Raw genomic sequence first — 22,972 nt, 5'->3', positions numbered from 1 at the left:
CACTTTAGGTCATTACCCAAAATGTTTAGATAACAATATTTACCTAATAGAGTTAGGTAAATAAGAGTCTTAGCATAAACTGGTGCTTTTATGAGGCTCCCTCACCATACTGAGGCAAGAAGCAGATTTGCAGCTGCCACTGCTACATGCTACATTGCTGAGTAATAGTGAAAACACTTAGTCAACTATTCCACCTGGAATGAACATACTAATGGCATAAGTAACCACTAATGTATTGTTTACCCCCATTGATGATATAAAAGTTTTTCCATTAATATGTTTTTATTATTATTTAGATATGGAAAGAATAATGAATAATTAGAACTAATATGTTACTGATGTTGAGGTTGAGGTCAATACCTCAACCACCAAAACTGCATATTTGGCTTCTCTTGCAAAGGCAAATGTGTTGGAATATGAAATGACAGTGTTAAGAGGTGATTGTCACTATTCAAAGCTTAAACTTCAGCCCTTAAAACATTATCTGGATTTTTGATTGCTCTTTTGTTATCCTCCCTGTGCTTTTCATAATCTTTCATTACATCAGCCGCAGAGGTGATCCATATTGATTAAAATTATGACACCTTGTTTTCATAATAGAGGTTCATTTAAATTCTACAACCAAAAGAGTTTGAATGAATAGAAAAATTCTTAGTAGAAATCATGTCATCAAAGAAGAATGCCTTACAAATCTGAGCTGACAGTCAAACCACAAACAAAGAAATTTCTAAGAGGCTCATATTCTGACCACATATTTGTATGCTTTGAAATTCAATTATCTATTATGTTGAAATACTATTTTCAGATTTCTTCATGTCCTAAAGACCTTGGCTGGCACTCTTTCACTTGCCAATGAGATGAAATTGTCTCCTACGGCTTTTTAAATGATTGGGACTGCTTCCCGATATGGATGGCAAACTGAAAATGACCGATAATCCGACAAATCTCTTTTAGTTACTTTTGAATCCTAAAGACTTGAACCTAAGTCAGAGTCACATCTGTCTTAGTGTATAGACCAATGAAAATCAAGTTTGTATGGCTATCAAGAAAACCATCTACTTTAATTCAAACATGCATTGTCTTGAACATTCTAGACTGCAATTGGGTGGCACTGCTGGATTGTCTCTCAAACATGCAGGGCTCTAGAATTCTCTACACACATGTATATGGTGTCTCCAGTTGGACTCACTTGTCATACTGAGTAAGAGGCTATGATCAGTAGTTTGGAGGATACTGACTTACTTCTCTGTCTTGGTAGGGAGACAGATGAGCTGTGCAGTCACCAGAGTCTCAGGCCGGCTTCCTAGTAGGTCAGGGATGCTGACTTGATTTTGAGCTGCACAGGACTATAGAGTGGGCTCCATAGCCAGTATGGCCTTATCATTTGGGAGCTTCCTAGCCAGATGGAGCCACCATCCCCACTCTGACAATGGTTAGGAACAAACTGGTGGGAATCTCTGTTGGTGCTACCAACAGCAGGGATATGGCCCACCAATAATTTGCATTGGTGAGCCCCAACTTCCTCCTGACTCTAGTTACTCCCTGGAATATAATCCCATTTATTTCCCAGTGACTTCCCTTAAGGAAAGACTTAAACGGGCCTCCCATTGAAGTGTATAAGTATTTTATACATTGAGAAAAAATGATTATACACCTTGGGTTCTCCACTTTGCTGAGCATGTCTAAGAAGGAGTGGAGGGGCCTCCCTGGTGGTGCAAGGGGTTAATCACCACACTATGAAGCAATCCATAGCCTCTGCAACAAGAGTTCGATATCCGGCCGGCCAGGAAAAACCCACATGGCGAGGTAGACCTATGCTGTCTTGCCCACTGCTCCCCTCAGCAGTGTATTTCAGTCAGTCTGCCTATTCTGTTCCCCAGTCTGTCTCTAGTGGATCCTCTCACCTCCACATCTCTGGCCTGTGCCCCAGCTCTTGTATGCATAAATAAATAAATCTTTAAAAAAAAAAAAGAGTGGAGATTCAAGTGTCTAAAATCAGAAGGAGAGAATGGCACTATCAAACTTAGAGCAATAAAACAGATAATAAGATAATGTAATCATTTGCAAGTCAATGAATTAGTTAATCTTGATGAAATGGAAATAATACGAAAATTGCAAAAACTATTATAATGAGGGAATAGAACATCTGATCAGAGGTATAAGAAAAGAGTGAATTAGCATTAAAAAAAGCTTTCTACAAAGAAAACCCATATGACTTAATTGGTGAATTCAACCAAACTTTTGAAAAATAATTAACATCAATTCTTCAAATCTATTTTTAAAAAATGAAGTAGAAATATTAATTGTGTGAAAGACTACTATTACTCAGATGCCAAAATAAGATATCATAGAAGTAAAACATAGTAAAATAACACTGCAGACCAATATTCCTTATGAATAAGTTCTCAGAAAAAAAAAAAAAGGCCAAAAACTAGGAAGCTAAACTCAACATACAAAAAAATAGTTAAATTGCCTTCACCAAAATTAAAAAACCTTTATAATTCAATGCAATTATTAAGAAAGTACAAAGTCAACACAGGAATGGGATACATATTTGCCAAATTTTATCTTAAGAGTTAAGAAAATTCAATGGAGAATTTGGATATGAGTGGAAAACAGATGCTCATTTTAGAAATCACTTGAGGTATGATAACTGGTAAAAACAGTAAAACAAAACTGGTAAAAACAAAAGCAAGCAAGAAAACAACAACTATAGAATGTAGCATTATGGATAGGAAAAGAGCTAGAACTGTGGCTACAGCTGCTTAAAAATACTGTATTTACATTTCTGACTTCTTTCAATGACTCTTAGTTAATGTTGATTATTGGCCCTGCTCTCCCCAACTCCAGTCAAAAATTCTGAAAGAATAATTTGAATGAATAATTCAGAATATATTTAATAATTTTATTATTTGTAATGTACTAACTATATCCTAGAACCCCCTAGAATACTTCAAATTATCCCAACCCTGCTTGAAACAAAATATTTCTGATTGAGTTAATGTAGAGGTTCAATTCCATTAAACAAAAATTATTTCTTTGATCAAAATGCCATTAAATCCTCCTTTTTCCCATAAATATCTGTAGCAATAGCTGATATCATATCCATAGATAAGAAGAAAATATAACCAAGGAATATAGTCAGTAAAGATGAAAGTAAACCACTTTAACACTTTAATGTGTCGGAAAAGGAATTTATGACTGTTCCTTGTTACCCCACTTCAAATTTTGTTCACTCATAATATTCAGATAATGCATTTCAGTTAATTTTATGGTGACATAAGTTAAAAATCATTAAATTATATGTTTAGAAGGGAAATGAAAGGGGACTTCTTTAAATTTCTTTAGTGTAATTGTGAAGAAAATTTCCAAAATGACTTCAATTGCTTGCTTATTCTACAGCTTGCTTATGATATAATTCTAATTGCTCCAAAGGAAACTCTTTCAACAAAGATTGCCAAGCGATATCTTTATAAATCTGTGTTAAGAAATGTCCAACAACTTTAAGATGTATTTTATAGTTCAAGCAAGTCTTTTCTTCAGTCTTTCAGTTTTATCTTACTACAGATCATTGACAATAAAATTTTGTTGAATTTAGAAGTTATACTATATTTATAAAGCATATATGTATTCTAAAATATAGGGGGGTAAAATTTATAAAAATCGAATACTTTAAGTAGTACACATCACACAATTTAACATGTAAAAAATACTGAAATTAAGGAAATAGCTTGCCAACATATTACAAATACAGTGAAAATACTTCCTTCAGACATAAAGCTGAACAAAGATATTCTCAAGAAAATAAAGCTAATAGGACTTACTGCCAGAAAATTGAACTATGATTACTGAAAGCAGTTCAATAAATTGAGGAAAACTAATTCTGGATTGGAGTTTAAAATGCAACAGAAAAGAAACACTTCAAGAAATGCAAAGTAATAAATATGAAAGACAATAAAATGCATAAAGCAAGTGTAATCATACATCTAGAGAGGTTCATAATACATTCAGAAATAAAATATAACACAACACATGGGAGAACAAACAAAAGGTAAGTAAATTTAAATTGTTGCCAGCTTCTTATACCATTCGGGATGAAATGAAAATAGTACTGAAGTTCAGCAATAATTTTACAAATGTTGATATAATAAGATACACCTCTACAGAATGATGGCAGGGAATAAGTATTTCCTTTATTCTGCTAATAGAGAAAGTCAAATGCAATATGTGACAGGAGAGGTCTGCCATGCCATGTGGGTATCTCCCTAGCCGGCCAGGAATTGAATCTGTGCTGCAGAGGCTGCGGAAAGCTTCACAGTACAGCGCTCAACCTGCTGCACCACCCAAAATGAAAAAGGAAAGTGTAATGATGAAAAACGTATACCAAATATAAAGTGTAGTGTCTTTCTTAATGCGATGTAAGAGAGACTTTAACATAAGAAGTTATGAATGATAAAGCAGAACGAGTATAAAATACGTAGCAGAATGTGACTATTCTAAATTTGGAGGTACTTAACTGAGTTTTAAATTAAAGTAAAATTAACAGAAATAAATATAAAAATCATAGAGAATTTTAAACTTGTTTCTTTTGATAGAGGGAAAAATTAAATTTTTAACCATAGTTAAGCAAATGGATATATTTGAAGTTTAAGTGCCACACACAAAACTATGAAATGCATGTTCTTATTATATGATCAGAACACACTTAACAAAATAAATTATTTCTATACCATAAAACAATTTCCGGGCCTCCCTGGTGACAAAGTGGTTAAGACGCAGCACTATGAAGCTATCCGCAGCCACTGCAGCACGAATTCCATCCCCAGTCAGGGAGCTACCCACATGGCGAGGCAGACCTCTCCTGTTTACCTGCTGCTCCCCTCAGCAGTGTATTTCAGTCAATCCGCCTGTTCTGTTCCCCTGCTCGGTCTCTGGTGAATCCTCTCACCCCCCGCCCACTCCCACCCCACCCTCGCACCTGTGGCCTGCACCCCAGCTCTTGTATGCATAAATAAATAAATCTTTTCAAAAAACAATTTACAGTTGGGAATTAGAAAGTACATATATTCTCTGGTGATTATAGAAAATAAATTAATACTCAATGGCAGATAATTAGAATCCTCCAAAATATGTGTTAATAAAGTAACTACTAAATATCCCGTAAGACAAATAACAAAGAATATTGTAAAATATTTTGAGATCAAAATAATGAAATTATGGCTTACCAAAATTTGTGAAATATAAAGTTACCTAAGGGATACATTTAATATTTTAAAATGCATATATCAGACAAAAAGAAAATTTCAATTCTAATGATTTAAACTTCCAATGCAGGAAACAAGAAAAATTATTCATATCACCTATAACAACAAGTTGACTGTAACACTACAGCAACATATTCGACATGACACATCAGTACTTGTATAAGTCAATGGTAGAGAATTTAAAAGAAAAGGACAACCTGCATCTTTATGGTATTTATGATAAAGTTGCCACCAAAATTTATGATGAAAGGACACTTATTTTTTATCCCGTGAATAGTGCTGGAGTAATTGGATATCCATGTGGAAAAAAATAAATGAAACCTAACCCTGCCTTATGCCATACTGAAAAATTAATTTGAGGCTAAGATTTTGTCAGATTAATCAGATTAGTCTTAGAACTAAATTAATTAACCTTCTAGAAATAAAACAACATTGAGGGAAATATCTTCAGGACATTACAGTCACAAAATAATATTTTTAATATTAATATACATAAGACAAAATCACAAAGGAAAATAATTCACATTGCACATTCATTAAAATAACGAACTTCTGCTCACCCAAAGAAATCATCTTTAAAGTGAATGGGCAATTCACAGAAAGGGAGATCACCTGGATGCATACATCTGAAAATGATTTGTATCCAGAATATATGAAGAACACTATAAATCAATAAAGAAGTCAAAGGACACAATATGAAATTGGAAAGAATTTATAAAAGCACTCCATAAGTGAGAGTGTATCAAAATGATCAATAGGTATGTGAATGACATTCCGCATAGTTAGTGATCAGGAAAGATGATTATGGCCATCATTAATGCAAAAGATTAAAAGTGCAATATTACAGAACATGCCCATCACAATGGTTACACTTAAGATGAGAAAATAATATACTGATGAGAAAAAAGTGCCACTAGAACACTCAAGCATTGTTGATGAGATTACTAATTTGTTGATCAATTTTGAAAAAAATACAAAAAAAAACCTTGGAAATCTTTTTACTCAAGTATATACATAGGATATATACCTATATCATATGACTCAGATGCCACTTCTAGTGCAAAATTCCAGGAAAGGATATTTATCACTAATGCAAAACTCCAGCAATAGGTAATTCTCTATCAGGCTTAGAGTAATGTTTTCTCCTTCTCCAGTACACACTTAGGTCAGAGTGCGGGATGGGTCGCTTTTAAACACCCTCATTAGGGCCTCCCCCTGGTGGCGCAGCAGTTGAGTGCTGGGCTGCAAGCCTGCCCGCAACCTCTGCAGCACTGGTTTGTTCCCTGGCCACTGGTGAGGGTCCCACAAAAAAATAAAATAAATAAAATAAACACCCTCATTAAGTTTAAGGTTCCCTTTCTTCCATAAACTTTCTCTGCTACCTGGGATGTTTTCACCAGTTTAATTTCCCTGAAAAGCTGCCTCCTATTCATTCTTCAAGGTACAACTTAAAAAGTTTGTTTTTTTTTTTCCCCCAGAAAACTTCACCAAGTCTTATTTAAACATCCATTTTGCTCTCATATCACTATGTGCATTACTTTTATGTGTCATTTATCTTACTGTACATAAATATTTACGAACATTTTCATGTCTCCTGTTGGGCAGAGTTGATTAAGGCAAATGCTCAGTACCATGTTGTGTTTGTGTTCAGGAAGTAAAAATGTTTTGCTTTGGTAGTGAATATATGAAAAGAAGGAGATAAAGACATTATGTGAATACATTATATGGGTTATCAATAAATAAAATTGCTATTAATTGTATGAAAATTAGAGACTAGACAAAGTTCAGATAATGAAATCAGTTTCAGTCATGTCCTACCCAGTGATCAACAGAAATTTAAAATCATGAATTTATATTAGATATTTATTAGATTAATGCAAATTTGCTGTTATTTGAAGTAATCTACCTAATCTACCAGTATCTACCTAATCAGGATATCTACCTTTCTATCTATCTATCCCTCCATTCACCTGCCGACCTACCTATCTCTATATAGAGATATATACAAACCCTTGGAAATATATTAATATATATGAATTATGAACATCAGTTCAATCAAAGTATGTGAGCCCCAAAATTGGGTTTCCCCACCCACCCTGAAATCAATCACTGACCACATTGTTCTTACCAGGGACAGTATACAACTAATAATAGAACATTCAGCATAAAGAAAAAGATTAAATGAAGAAAAGATTAAATAAGAAAAATCTGCTTATTTAGATTTTCTTGTCAAAACATAGTAAGATGCCTCTAGCAGCCTGTTAGACAGTCTCCCATGCCTCAGAATTTCTCTACTCTAGGCCCATATGAATATATCTACTGTGACATTTCTGTTTGGCTGAGAGCAGTTACAGGACTACTGCAATGCATTGAGAATATCTTTTTTTCCTCAGACTAAGTGTATCTCTCTTTGACCATTTCCAAAAATGAAATACTTAAACAACATTACTTATCTAAGTATGTCTTGTCTTGAGTCTTCATGTAGACTGGGTAAATTTAATCTTATCCTAGATTCAATTATTTGTATTTCTCTCCCAAAAACTGAGAAAGCCTCCTCTATATTTTATTTCTCTACAGTAAATCCAGTTACACTTACATTGTGCTCTAAAACCATTTTTGATAGGATGATCAGGTCATCTCATATTCAGACATAATTACATTTTATGGGTGACTGGTCACAAACTCAATAGAATTTACATGAATGTTTTGCATAGTTTCCCATAGAGAATGTTCATGCCTCACAAATTGCACAAAAGAAGTACATTTAGTTGGTCATGCTCTGCTGCACATATTCCTTTTTTTTTTTTCATGGAAATCAATAATTCTTTAGGGGATCTTGGATTTGAGTTTGCATATATTTATGCAATAATTTTTTGGTAGTGGAATTATGTAGTGAGGTAAGCGGTTTCTGAATCAATCAACGTCTAGATTGCTGGTCTAGCTCTTTATTGATTTTTGAATCATGATTTTGCTATTGTAAAAAGAAAATAAAGACAATTATTTTAATATTCCCAGAACAAATTTACTCATGTCAATGTTTTACAGAACACAAATGTTTGAGATATGAAACTGCCTCTTTTTAAATTTTTTCATTTTTCCTGTGTAGGAACCTAAAGTATGTCATGTCTATTTCAAAAATCACACTCAATTTATACTTCTCGATGAAAGACACAAAATCAGCATAGTATCTTATAAACTGCCAAATATTTTGCCTTTCATTTTTTGACACATAAGACAAATGGGAGAGTGGAAGATCATCTGTGGTATCTAAAATTCTGGTATTAACTAGGTTTACAGGGTATGAGCACATGTAAATCTAAAGAATGTTAAATGTCTAATTTCCCAAAGTTATATAGGACCTTTATAAGTCATAGCAATGGATGGAAAATGTATAATCATAGGCATATATGTACAGGCATATAAAATACGCATGGTATACATATTTTTAAAATAACTATTTCTAAACTCCTCTAACCTACATAACAATGTAGCATATTGTATGAAAATACCAGCAAGGAAACCAGAGGCTGAAGTCTATGAGACAGTATCCCCACCCCCTCAAATGAATGTTTTCTATGTCAAAGTCTTTTTTAAAAAATTGATAAAATATGAATAATTTTACTGTACAATGTCTATAATGACTTAATAAGTTAATGTTTATTAGGAGTAACCTAACATGAAGAAATGCTTGAAAGAAATAGAATTTTCTAGACATTTAATTTTGCCATCACTTAAAAGAACACTTCATTGGACAAGTATTCTACAAATGCATTTTGGGATAAATTTATTTAATGGTTTAAGTATTTCCAGGACCAAATCTAGTTAGAGATGAGCAAGGAATTAAAGCAACAGTTTTGTAAATCATGATGAAATTGTGCCCACTGAGCTGTTGAGTGTAGGAGGTCTATTTTCAGAGGCAAAGACAAAGACAGAAAAAAAGAAAAAAGGCAGAAAAGGGAACAATACTGAGAGTGACCAGCAGAGTGTAAAAAGGCAAGGGCATTGAAAGACATAAGCAAGCATACAGATTATTAACATACAGATTATTCATTTTACTGAAAACATCTTTTTTCCTTTGTAAGGCTCCTGAGCTTCAAGGAAAATAGTTACCTTGTTCTTTCTTATGCATAATGATGTTATCAAAACATGGTTCAAAAGGCAATGCACTATGAAAACCCTGCATGATTTCCCATTAAATTAAAAAAAAAAAAATCCTTCCTGCAACCTGCAAGTGTGTGAGAGTTTAGCTCCAGCTACTCTCTCTTCCTGCCGTACCCCAGCTATGTTGTCCTACCTTGTTGAGGTTCATTTACTCAAAATAATTTCTTTGAAACTTATTGTCTAGTCTCACTCTGTTGTCCACTGCAAGTTGTTTTTAGCCTTCATAATATGCATCAGTGAGAAACTGGTTTTGAAATTATTCGAGTGATCATGGTATTCCACTAAAATAGAAGACACAGCCATAGAGACATGAGTAAAAAACAGTTTAGAATGAATAAATAACAACTGTATAATACACTGATCAAATCTATTCTATTTTCAAAGATTATGGAAATTTCTAATGTTTAAAAGAGATACTAGACATAAAGACAAAGATGATTACCTTATTTTAAATAATCCATCATTAGAGCCTAATTACTCACAGTTCATATTTTTTAGCCTTTTCACCTCCTCTATTTGAGGTACTGAGTCCATTAAAACTGAGAGAAAATTCCAGACTCATTCAATTTCATTTTGACACTAAGGAATGAAAAGATGCCATGAAGAAGGGCTTCTTAAAAGTATTAAGGATCTGACCTTTGGTTATATAAAAAAAGTTTCACTTTCATCTCAAGGTCTCCAAGGCTTGACAGAAAATTTCTCTACCTGTCATTTATCTTTCCTTCTTAAGTAAATGAAGTTAGTGCTGTGATGACTGAGGACTGTCATCTCTTCTTCTTTATAAGCATATATCAGATCAAGATTTTTAGAAACTGATTCTGTTTGACCTTCAGGCAGGTGACATATTTGATGAAGTCCTTTTGGGTTGCAGCGTTTCACTAGTGAGTTCACATGAAATACTGATATTAGTATGCTCTCTTGGTTTCATTAAACTATACTTTACTAACCAATATAGTTATTTTTACAAATATGTTATGGAGCCTGAAGATAAGTAAAACTTGATTATTATCACATTATAATATTACCAGTCTTTTATCTGACCATGTATCAATTTAATGAATTGAGAAAGTATTTTTGAAAACAAGACAATTAAGCTCTTAAAATGAAATCCAAAAATAAACCACTTTCCTTCAATATCTTCCTTCATTGCATGCAAGCACACACACACACAGAGAGCAGGTCTGCTGAATCCGTAGTTTCAAATGTTTACACTAATGTATATGCAACAAAATCTATAATGCATATGTATAATATATCTACTAGTACTCAATAATCTAATATTTATATTACAGCTATTGAGTCATGTACACAGTATCTCATTTCACTTTTTTATTTCTTTAGTAATAAAGAATATATTTTGACTTATTGTATGGTCAATCATCCACAGTAGAATGTAAGCTCTGAGAAGAGGGACCATGTTTGTTATTCACAGGGTGGTATACACAGAAGGCACTAAATAATCATTCATTGACTAAATGCATTCAGATAACACAGAGGGATTAAAGTGATTCATCTGAGTAATGTGCATTCACCAATATCGTCTGTTATATTCAGTGAGTGAAAAGTGGATCAGGATCATGAAACATGTACGAGCTGAATTTATAAATTGTAATATACCTAAAGTGTTGATGGTTATATCTGGTTGTATGCCTGGCGACAACATTTGCTCAATAGAGAAACAACCCAGTCTATAGATATTGACAGGGAGCTCCTCATTTGCTACACTCATCTACATCACAAATTCTGTTGAATTCCTTTACAGGGTACTAAAATTTGACTCTTGAAAGTCCTCTGGCTCTGTATGTGTCTCCAATAACACAGGATTCTGCATGTATACAGCCAATCTTTCTTTTATCTCTTCAGATCCTTCAAACAAGTCCCATCCAAAGCGGTTTCATCACCATCCCTGTTTGCCTCTTCAAATTCATCTTACTTTATCAAAACAATTGTGACATGTAAAAAAAAAATTCTGGAAACAATACTCAAAAGAGCATATTAGGACTCATATGAAAACAATACCTACCATTTCAGGAATGTACTGTCTGCAAAACACTGAGCCTAGTGTCACACATCCATACATAATACATTTTACAACAATGCCTCGCATGTATTACTGCTCCTTTTTATAAACAAAAGGAATGAGATATGGGAAACAAGAAACACAAATGAGGTCTAATAAGTTAAAACACATTTGAATTTTTATTCTAATGTTTCTTATTCCAAAGTTCTTACTCTTCTCTTGACCTCAATACTGGGTCTGTGTTCTGTTCTTCTGAGCCTTTCTGATTTCAAGCTATAAACCTCAGCTGGGCTAAGGTGAGAAAGACTCTGTAGAATAGGTTTTTTGGCTAGAGGTTCAGACTCTGTTCCCAGCCCTGTTTCCAAAATCTGCAAGGATAAAACAGGTTGCTTAAGAAATAAGTTTAGAGCAACTTGATGAATGGCAAAACATGAACAAATTTGATCCTCTCTCAAATTATGACCAGAACATTGGTATCTCACTTAAGAGAATTGGTTCCTGAACCCTCAATGATAAAGAATTTTTGCTGCTAAATTTGGTATTTTTCCTTACTCCAATTGTGCATTTGCCTGTCTCAAAGACATCCTGCTGACAAGCTCAAATTCTGGCTCTCACCAAATCCAGGGATACTCTATGGCCTTTCTACCCTAAGGAAGTTTGGCTGCCCTATTCACATTTGGGGACATTCTTCCCAAGAAGACAATGCCTCTTTCTTCCCTGTTCTAGTCAATCACAGAAACAACTTGGAAATAGAAACTCATGCTTCTGCTTCTTGTGATAGTGAAGGCTCTCTCAGGTCAAGGACACTACAAGACAAGGGACCCTCCAAGCTTTTGCCAGTCTGAGGACTCAGAAGTCTATAATCCAAGGTTATCTTTTCCATACTCTTTGGACCCAGCTTACAGGTGATCTTGAGGCATCAATTACTTTGAGGAAATAAACATGGTAGTGATGTATGAAGTGGGCTAGCCTCCAAGGGACCAAACTCAAAGATAACCTCAAAGATTCCCTACAAGAGGGAAAAGAAAACTGAGCTTTTTTTTTCCCCCTTTAAGGGGGTTTGGGATCTCCTTAAAGTGGTCAGGAAAACAACATTTTCTAGTCCTCCCCCTTCTGCTCTCAGTAACTATCTCACAACACTTGGGCTGTCAGAGGTGGAACAAAAGTGTATGATTAAAGGAATTATTGTCATGGAAATAGTTCACGTGGGTATCAGTCAAAAAAGTAACATTTTGCTTAGTTGCACAGTTGAAAGTTCCAGGCAATCTGCCTGCATCTTGAGATCCTGAAAAATATTTAGATCAAATAATCTCAAAAATAGTCTGAGCCACTGTGCATTTCCACAGGTCACTAGCTCCAGATTTTTCATGAATGGAGACCTACAAAGAAGCCAGTGCCTTAATACCTCAGCAGGAAAATGCCTGGGTGAGGTTGGGCATTCTAACCAGTGGCAGGAGTGACAGCCTGGGTTGAAACCAGATTTCTAGATGGGCTCAGATGTCCCATTAGCAGGGACTTACAAATTGTCCAGCAATAGTGGGGCTCTCCTCTGCTGCTGGCTTAGCGCTTGGAATTCTCTCCTCTTCTCTACAACATTTTCCTCTAGGCTTTAGCATTATTCATTCACTACCATTTAATTTCCTATGCATGTATTATCTGAAGAGAGAGAAAACATATTTTTACTTTCATTTTCTTACCCATAGAAATCCCTATAGACAGAAATACTCTCTTTTCAGAGGCAGTTCATGTCAGCCTTGCATACTCAATCAGGTACTCCAACAAGAGGCTAGAGGGCCACACCGTCCCCAATTCAGTCTGCATGTAGCTCAGCTCTGCCCTAAGGCAGAATCCTGCTTCCCCACAGGAGTCTGCGTTACTTCTCTCCTACTCTCCTACAGCTGCTGCCTCCCATCCTTCCCCCTCTGCTTTGACATTTCACCTCCTTCTTCTCTGATTTGTTAGTCAGTTTTGTGGCATCTACTGCTCTTGTTGTTCCTCAGAGGATTGCCTAGGCCTCTAGACAAGAACATCACTAATTCTTTTTAAAGTTAGTACCTCTCCCCTTATAGTTCTTTATGTACCAGGTGCTACTGGAATAATAACAGAAGCTACTCTCTTAAGCCAGGACCCAGAGAACAAGTAGGGAAAAGCCTTACTTTGTAAAGATCTAAAATAAAGTTTCAGGCCATCCTTACAGGACTACTAAATCAGGTGAGAAGATACATACACTATGAATCACACAACCTAAGGAGCAAGTTCTCTATTCTATTCAACCCTTTAAGTTTGGCTTTCAGACTGTCTCTATGGGGGTGGGAGAGAGAAGGGAAAAATTATTCAGTATTTAAGCTAGCCAGGGAGCAAATCACAACCCTTATAAGGAATGGTCTTGCTGAAAGATTTTGGGAAGCAAGGGGAGACACCACACTTAATTCCTGAGTGCCATTTTTGCCCTACATTTATCCCAGCTTCCTTTACAACCCCCAGATTTACCTGAAGAATTAACCCACACAGAATCCCATCTGTAAATCATAGTTTTCCATACCCCCTAGTTCCCTATTACACATAAGCTTTCTGATTCTCTTTGTCAAGCATTCTAGTAGCCTCTCTATAGCTTCTATATGTATTTTTTCTGCTTATTAATGGGTTCCCTATTGCAGTCAGGATACTAATACAGTAGGAAGCAAGAAAATTCAGCTCCAAGATGACCTTGATAAGTGTTTGAAATGGTTCTTTCTTGCAAAAAATTATAGGATTCTTAGTAATTCCCATGAGATCTGCAGTATCCCAGGAGCCCAGGAAAAAGCAAGCTGAGAATTTCTTGGCCAGTCAAGACATGGAAGCATTTCCAAGGGAAGCACTGTTTTCTGAGCCCCCTTTAAAGCTACCCTCCTAATGAATCCTCAGCCCTTACCTTGTTTCACAACAAGAGTCACTTTTCTCTCTCCTGTAGATGGCTCTCTAAAGCTGAGCTGGCAAAGGTGACAGTGAACCAAGACTTCTTGCTCTCTTTGAATCTCTGCACTGAGAGAGTCCCTGATGATCGGTTGCAGGGAGAGGGAGTTCCCACTTATGCCCTTTGCTCGATGTCGTCCTTTTCCAAGTAGGTCTTATTTTGAGGAGAAATATGGGGGACCTGCATGAGTAAGTGGAGGGAAGCAATTGTACCTCAGGACACCAATAAGTACTCTTCTTGTGCTTTCAATCCTACCTCTGATCATCTATACCCCCTTTATTTGGACCTGCATATAATACATTTAAGGGCAATACCTAGAGGAAAAGTATAGGTATTACAGGAGATAAAAGCAATTCTGGTGCTTTCCATCAGGGTACCTCCAGGAGATACAGCATGGTGTCATCTTGTAGTCAGGTAAACTGAGAAGGAAAAAATGGGGAAGAAATTAAAGTTTATGTTTTCATTCATGCCCCTGTGCTTGCATGCACAGACACACACTCACACATGGATGTTGAACATTTACAAAGTGTTAGGGATTGTACAAAAGACTCCCACATACATACAGACTACAGCTGCAGTGAAAGCCTGGTAGTGCCAGAGAAGACAGATGCTTCCTTCTTTTGCCCTAAACTTCTTTATTCCCAGCCACCATGACAAGAAAACTCAACAGAAGTGTCAAGCTACCTTATCCAGACCATCGCTCCAGAGTGGGTTGGAAATGGTAGACTTCTGCATGAGAGCAGCCGTTACCCATGGAACACTTGTGAGTGCTCTGTTCTGCCCCCACCCAATACTTCTAACTCCTAGTCTGGCAGTTATTTTTGCTTCTGACAGTTAATTAAATGGCTCTGGCCCTCATACCTTCATACACTCCAAAAATCAGTGTGTCTCTCTTTGGCCTTTCCTCTTATTCTATCACTTTCTCCCTCAAAATGAGTGACACCTCACATAATTTATTCTCTGTGGTGCAGACCAGGTTTTTTCTAAGTTAAAGACAAAGGCAGGGTCTCCCTGGTGGCACAAGGGGTTAAGGCGCAACCTATGAAGATAGTCACAGCTACTGCAGAACAAGTTCGATGCCCAGACAGAGAGCTACCCACATGGCGCAGCAGACCTCTCCTGACTTGCCTGCTGCTTCCCTCAGCAGTATATTTCAATCAATCTGCCTGCTCTGTTCCCCACTCTGTCTCTGGTGAGTCCTCTCAGCCCTCACACCTCTGGCCTGTACCCCAGCTCTTGTATGAATAAATCTTTTTTTAAAAAAAAGAGAGTAAGGCATGCCTTAGTTCACCCAATAACCTCTTGAGCTGCCTTTTCCTTAGGGTTAGATCATTTTTTATTCTACCTTACACTTTCCACAATATCACAGATGAGTAAAATGAAAAGGAAAAAAAAATAAAACATACCACCCATATAAGAGGCAACAACAGCCATCCCTCAGGTAGACAACAAATGCTTGAACACTGTGGTCCCCACAGAGCATCATCAATGATAAGTTGTGAAAGGAAAAATCAGTCATTCTCCACTGATTTGGGTCTTCTATACTCCCATCTCATAGAAAGCTTATCTGTCTCCCACCCAACTCTGTCCAAGACAGGATACCAAAAACTCACTTTCAGACCATCAGGCAGCTTCTTTGATATCCTCAACATCCAGATGCTTCCCCATTCATGAAACTGAACAAAAACATCTTACCCCTCCATATATGTATATTTTTCTCATGCAACCAACAAAATATAGACATGGCAATTCCCTTTGTGCAGTGCAGTGAGAAGGAAAGTTAGTGAGGGTTCCCAAGACTGACATATTTATTTTTCAAATTCTCAGTCTAAGGTCCAAAATATAAAATAAAAAGGTATCTATTTAACCAAACTCTTTTGCTAAAACTTTCTCTTTTTCTTGACATTTCAAATGACAGGTTTATTAGGAAAACCAAGGAAAAAAGAGGCACCTGCAGAGTTTCAGGTGGGCAGAGAACTCTTTTTCTCGAACTTTCTACATGCCAATTCTTTCTGTTGCTTTTATTTACAAAGTCAACAATTCTAACATTAATATCTAAGAGACAGGTTAGAAATAGAATCCTCTTCTCTCCCCATAGTCTACCTATGATCTTAAGAGGGAAGCAAAACATATTTTTCAAAAATAAAACCTATCTTCTCTTATGGAGATCACAGAACAAATTGATAACTTTAAATATTTTGAAATAAATATATTTCTAAAAGTAAACACAAAATTATGTATGTATGTGTGTGTGTGTTTGTGTGTCTCTCCATTCCATCTTTCCAGTAGGCAAAGATTCAAACATATGTAGATGATGTCTGACATGTTATAGTAAGCCAATTTTCTTGACGTCTTACAATGAGGTATTAGCTTATCTCTAGCATAGAAGTCAAGTTAGCTTGACCTAAGAGTTAGATCACATAAGACAAGGCAAACAAGGCACTTGTTTTCACATTTATCTCTTGGCTATAATTGCCTCAAGTTTTTTAGTGTATAAATAACTAGTAAACTTTTTAGTTTACAAAACCTATCAAACCTATCACACATGTCTGCATTTTAAGAACCACATAGTCTTTAAGAAAAACTGAACAAAGCTTCAAGTCACATGTGCATTGGCAGCATTGTTTTGATTCCTTAGAAATTAAAGAAACTAAATTTAGAAGGATAAACAGGAAGAAAAGTAGAAAGAGAAGATGATTACTTCCTTCCTTTTAAAAATTGACTAATGTAAAGTAATAGCACCAGGCAAAGTAAGTGATGAACTAAGTTATGGTGTTCTTTACTTATATAATCATTGCTAGTATATTTATACACTTATTGCTAAGACTTCCCCAAGAGGCAACATTTGCTCAGATAAAATAGTAGAAAGCACTAGAGATGGGTGGCTAAACAGACATGTCAATGCTGATGCTGAATGGAAAATGAGGGTTTAGAAATATTAACTAATCTTAGCTAATCTTTGAAACTTGAAATTCAAATAGAAAACAGTGGTAGAAATCTGACGAGTTATGTTCAGATCTCTGCTTCTGAATACTAATCTTGTTATTTGGATTTTTTTTTACTTATTATTGTCTTTTTATGAGTTATAACATAAATAACAATACAACACTTTTAACATTCACTTCTAAAATTTACAATTTCTTCTCATTTAGTTTGGACTCAGTTTTGAGAGTAATTGCAACAAGTTTCATTTTGTTGCATTTTCTTGTTAATGGAACAAGGTTCACATATGTGAAAATGAAGGAAGAAAAAAAAGTAACTAAGAGGAGAAAACAAAAAAAAATGTTTTCCTTTAGATTATTTACAGCACAGCTATAAAATGCACAGGCTTTGTAATTTCATAGACCTATAAAAAAATTTGTCCCCTCTTTATATTCTTCCCTTCTTTGCATAAAAGCTTTTTATAAGATACACATTATTGTCAGTGCTTCCTTTTTTTCAACCCACCAATAATTCTTTGCCATGATCTGTGTTCTTTTGCATACTGATTTCTCTGGATATCCATGAGTGTGTTTATAGGTATATAATTTCTCATTTTCTCACCTAATTTACAGCTGTTTCCCATGTTTTTTGTTATTATCAATCTCTAAGTGCTCATTACTATCAGCCTTTATACAAAGGAAGAAATAACTAAGTGATATCTTAGGCCTTTATCCTTCCCTCCTTCAGGAAAGGACTTACCAACTTGCTCTTATTGGGCAATTTAATTATAAGTGTCTCTTCAATTGAAAATTAATTGGTATTTTTAAAAAAATAAAGCAGTAAAATTGCTTAGGGAAATAGTGAGATTTAGTAATCAGCAACACCAACTGTCTGATCAGAATTGTACTTATGTCATCACTATACAAATCAAATTCTGCTGTAGTCAACCCACGGAGGCTGGATGGACTCCATAATTCATTTGGATATTGAGACCGATACATTCACATATTCACCAGAAGGATCAGCAAAAGTTTTTGCCCAACTATATCCAACTATGGCTTGAGAGGAAAGGAAGAGAGACTTATCTAGGGTGTTAAGCTGAATGAGGGCACAGATGTGGTGAAGTTTCCGGGATGGGGCTTGGGTGGTTTGAACATCCCACTGATATCACACAAGGAAACATTATCTGATTGTCCTTTTAGAAGAAGAAACAGGAGTGCCAGTGTTTGTAAACTGACCATAGTCAAACATCAACAATGGGATCAGAATCTTTACTATAATTGACAAGAAAGTTACTAATAAGACTTTTGGAATGGAAGAAGCTATAGAAATTATTAACAAATAAAATAAATTAGCTTTGGGTTCAATAGTTACCAAAGATTGGTTATATCTAGTATTTTAAATGTTTCATAATTGTCTTTTTTATATAGTTAAGATGTGGATGCAAAGGTAATTTAATTGTACTGGCATTTCTACTCTATTAACTGTCAGGGCTCATTAACTCATCTGGCTGGTTAGGAAAACATTCTTTCACTCACTTATCACTCTAAAATCAGTAAGAATAAAATACTCAGAAAAGAGCTAAGCTAGAGAGCCTCCCCGGCGGTGCAGCAGGTTGAGTGTAGCACTGTGCAGCTGTCCGCAGCCTCTGCAGCATGGTTCAATTCCCGGCCAGCCAGGGATATATCCACATGGTGCAGATACCCACATATGTCTCGCCCGCTGCTCCCCCCAGCAGTGCTTTTGGTTGTCTGCCTGTTGTGCTCCCCGCTCTGTCTCTGATGAATCCTCTCACCCCCCCACACACACCTCAGGCCTGCACCACAGCTCTTGCATGCATAAATAAATTTTTTTAAAAATTGCTACTTTTCACATATTTTTTCCTTGTATCTATATTGTATTCATGAACATCAATTTTAATGGATGTTTCTTAAGTGAATTGTTATTGTTTAACCTACATCTTTGAGTATGTTGATTCAACTTCTATGTAAGTTTGCAGGGGCCATGGGTGGAGAGTTAGTCAAAAATTAATCAGGGTATTTCTGGGAAAGTGTTTTTGGATGATATTTAAATTGGTACAATGACTAAAACAGTTTGAAATCAGTTGAAAGTCTAAATAGAACAAAAAGGCTAACCTTCTCCAGAGTAAGAGAGAATGCCTCCAGTCTGCCTTTGAACTGTGAGATGATTTTTTTAAAGATTTATTTATTTATGCATACAAGAATGGGGGTACAGGCCAGAGGTGCAAGAGGGTTGTGAGAAGATTCACCAGAGACAAAGTGGGGAACAAAACAGGCAGACTGACTGAAATACACTACTGATGGGTGCAGCGGGGGCGAGCCAGGAGAAGTCTGCCATACCATGTGGGTTGCTCCCCGGCCACGGATCAAACTGGTGCTGCAGTAGTTGTGGCCAGCATCACAGGTTGTGTCTTAACTACTGTGCTACCAGGGAGACCCAAGAGATGTTTTTTTTTTTTTTTTTTCCTGTCAAAGACACACTGTTAGCTCTCCAGGTCTCAGCAGTAGGTCACCAATATGTTTGTACACAGACACACAGACACACACACACACACACACACCCACAAGAACAGCAAAACCTTTCTCAAGATGATGGAGAATTTAAAATACTTTCAGACTAAGGAAATAATTAAGATAGAAATGAAGATGTAAATTCTTTAAATGGGGAGAAAAAATACAGAAGTAATCTTGGGACATCAGGAAAACCAAAATAACTTGGTATGCCTAATACGGATAAGTAAACCTGGAATGCCTCTTCCCCTTGAATTTTTCCAGTTGTGTTTGATTGTTGAAGCAATACTTATAATGCCATTTGATGCGATTTTAAGTAGAGAATAAAATTTAAGATGACAACATGGTAAACTGCCAAAGCAAAAGAACATAAAGAAGACAAATATCTACTCTACACTAAAACTGGTAAAGTGGTAACAAGAGTAGATTGTGATAGATTACGTATTTATAATACAATCCTATAAAAAACAATAAAACATTATACATACTCTAGAAAACACTATATATTTTTTAAAGATTTATTTATTTATACAAGAACTGGGGTGCAGGCCACAGGCATGGGGGCAGGAGAGGGTGAGAGGATTCACCAGCGACAGAGTGGGGAACAGAACAGTCAGACTGACTGAAACACACTGCTGAGGGGAGCAGCGGGCGAGACAGGAGAGTTCTTTCCCACCATGTGGGAATCTCCCTGGCCGGCCAAGAATCGAGCCAGCGTTGCAGAGGCTGCGGACAGCTTCACAGTGTGGCACTCAACCATCTGCACCACCAGGGAGGCCCATATTTATAAATTAAACACAAGTCTATTGTTCAAGAAAACTATAAGAAAGCAGGAAATAAAACAAGGAAGTGTGAAACAGAAAGTGAAAATGAAAGTAAATTGGCACACTTCAACCCTAACATGTTGAATGATAAGTTTCCTTAAAATGTCTGAAGCAGGCTTTTATCCAATATGTGTCTGTGATCTACATATTGATATTGTAATGATTCTGACTAAAGGAGGTATTATATATATATATATATATTAACATTGCAATGACACTCACTGAAGAAAAGATGGGTCAACTGAGATAAAGCAAATTATCAATTGAAAGAGCAACAACTAGTTTATATTTTTCTGGAAAAAATAAAATGAAATTTGTTTCGCATAAATGATAAAATGATATATATGCATACATAAATAGACACAGGTAAAAGCCTATGCTATTTACAAGAAATTCATTTCAAATATAATAATATAGACAGGTTGAAAACTTAAAATTTGAAGACACATACCATGCAAATATTAACTAAAAGAGAGCCAAATTGTCTTTATGACTATAAAGATGATTTACAACCAAACAAAATGACTGAAAACTCAGAGGGACATTATATCATGGCTGAAAAAGGACAGTTCACCAATAAGAAATACAATCCTAAATGCGCATCTATCAATCAATACCATATCCAACTCTATGAAACAAAACTAAAAGAACTGAAGAAATATAAACAAGTCAGTTGTGACTGGAGAATTCAACACACCTCACTAAAGAATTGATAGAGCAACTAGAGGGTAAATCTATAAGGATACAGAAGAACTCAACACTATTAACTCAACACCATAGGAAAACGCCACACAGCAGCAGCAGTAAATGCATTTTTTTTGAGAATGGTAGCATGCTACCAAGATAAAACATACCATGGGATATAAAATCAAAACATTTAAGAGAATTAACTTTAGATTTAAAAGAATTAAAATTAAATATAGCATATATTCTTGGACCACAGTGAAGTCAAACTAGAAATTGACAATTGACAGATAACAAGGAAATCTCAAAGAGATTTGGAGACTAAAAAGCATAATTCTAAATAATCCAAATGTCAAAGAGAAGGTGATGGCAGAAATAAAAATTTCATTGAACTAAATGAAAATGAATATAAAACAAATTTCAGTGTGTCTTCCTGGTGGCACAAAGGGTTGGGCACCACACTATGAGGCTGTCAGCAGCCACTGCAGCACAAGTTCAATGCCCTGTGGGCCAGGGAGCAACCAACATGGTAAAGCAGACACCTACTGTCTCACCCGCTGCTCCCCTCAGCAGTGTATTTCAGTCAGTCTGCCTGTTCTGTTCCCTGTTTTGTCTCTGGTGAATCCTCTCACCCGCCACATCTCTGGCTTGTGCCCCAGATCTTGTATGAATAAAGTAAATAAATATTTAAAATAAATAAATAAAACAAATCTCAATTCATGGAACATTCTATAGAATTCAAACAAAATCTTGAGCTCCTATGTCAAGAAGAAGAAATGCAAAATAAACTTACAGCAAACAATAAAAAGCTCAATAAAAATGTGCTAGATAGATTCAAGCGAGAATATTTAGTGAAAAAGAATCAGATGTGAATACTCTGTAGTAGCAGTACCAGCCTAAACTTATTAGTACCTGAACTAGAGTCACATGAGGTAAGATAGTAAAAGAAAGTGACATGATGGAGGAAAAGTCGGCAAGACATTTTTTTTTTTTTGATTTCTGAGATAGAAAGAATTGACGATAACAATTGGTTCTAGGGACAGAAGTTCATTTTAGACCTATTGATTTTCATCTAGATGGATAGTCTCTTCAGACCTAGGTACTACAATAGTTTCCTCCTGCTGCTGTGACATATTACCACACTCAGTATTTTCAAACAACACAAATTTATTATCTTATAGCTCTGGCACTCAGAAGTCCAAACTCAGTGTCACTGAGTTAAAGTCTAGGTGTTGGCAAGGCTGGTCCCTTCTGGAAACTTAAGAATAAAATGTTTCTGCAAATTTTCAGCTTGCAGTGGTCATCTTGAGTATTCTCTAGTTCACAGTTGCTTCTTGTATCACTCCAGCCTATTCCTTCCATTGTCTCATCTCAATTATTCCTTCTGATCCTTCTGCTCCCCTCACAAAATAATCCCTGTCATTACAATGGACACACCTGAATAAACCAAAATACTTTTCCCATTTCAAGATTCTTAACTCATCACATTTGAAAAATCCCTTTTGTCATGTCAGGTGACATATTCACAGGTTCTGAGGATTAGAAGTGGACGTCTTTGGGGCAGTGTGATTCAGTCCATCACAGCTATGGAGTGCTGTGTTTGGGGGAGGGGG

Source organism: Talpa europaea (genome assembly GCF_964194135.1).
Source record: "Talpa europaea genome assembly, chromosome: 7".
In the NCBI taxonomy this organism is placed as follows: Eukaryota; Metazoa; Chordata; class Mammalia; order Eulipotyphla; family Talpidae; genus Talpa; species Talpa europaea.
Note: the sequence above shows the minus strand (reverse complement) of the source record.